The sequence below is a fragment of the Buceros rhinoceros genome, unplaced genomic scaffold, assembly GCF_000710305.1.
Source record: "Buceros rhinoceros silvestris isolate BGI_N320 unplaced genomic scaffold, ASM71030v1 scaffold21293, whole genome shotgun sequence".
NCBI classification, from domain to species: domain Eukaryota; kingdom Metazoa; phylum Chordata; class Aves; order Bucerotiformes; family Bucerotidae; genus Buceros; species Buceros rhinoceros.
Window position 1 is genome coordinate 43,193 of NW_010405633.1, and position 575 is coordinate 43,767.

Consider the following 575-nt stretch of genomic DNA (forward strand, 5'->3'; position numbering starts at 1 on the left):
GGTAGTAGCCATCGTTTTCCCCCCTCAACCCTTAGCTCCCGTTTTCGTGGCTGTGTCCGGATTCTTCCAGACTGGACGCGCTCAGCGGCAGCTGATGCTCCCGCTCAGTGGTGGAACGCAGCTCGTGCCGAGGGTGTACCCGTGGGGGCTCTGGAAAGCCCAGCTCCCACCCACCAGCCCGCCCAGCCCCAGTGCCGGTCCTGCCCATTGCGCCGGCCGCCGAGTGCCGGCGTCTGCTCGCGGAGGCAGGACGTGATGTTTATTGATACGGAGGGGGAAGGAGGGAGCCACGAAACGGGTGCAGGGCCCAGGGACGGGGCTGGTTCCCCCTGAGGGAGGCCTCGGTAACAATTCAAATCTGACTCACCTGCTCTCCCGGGTTCAGTGCCTGAAGCTCTGCGGCTGCTGGCTCTGGTTGGGCTCGTTGGTTTGTGTGGACTCTGCTGACAAGCAGCCCAGCTCAGCAGAGGGGGCTGAGCCGGAGCAGACCTGCTCTCCCACCAGCCCGCCCAGCTCCAGTGCCTGTCCTGCCCATTGCGCCGGCCGCCGAGTGCCGCGGTCACGTTGCCATGGGC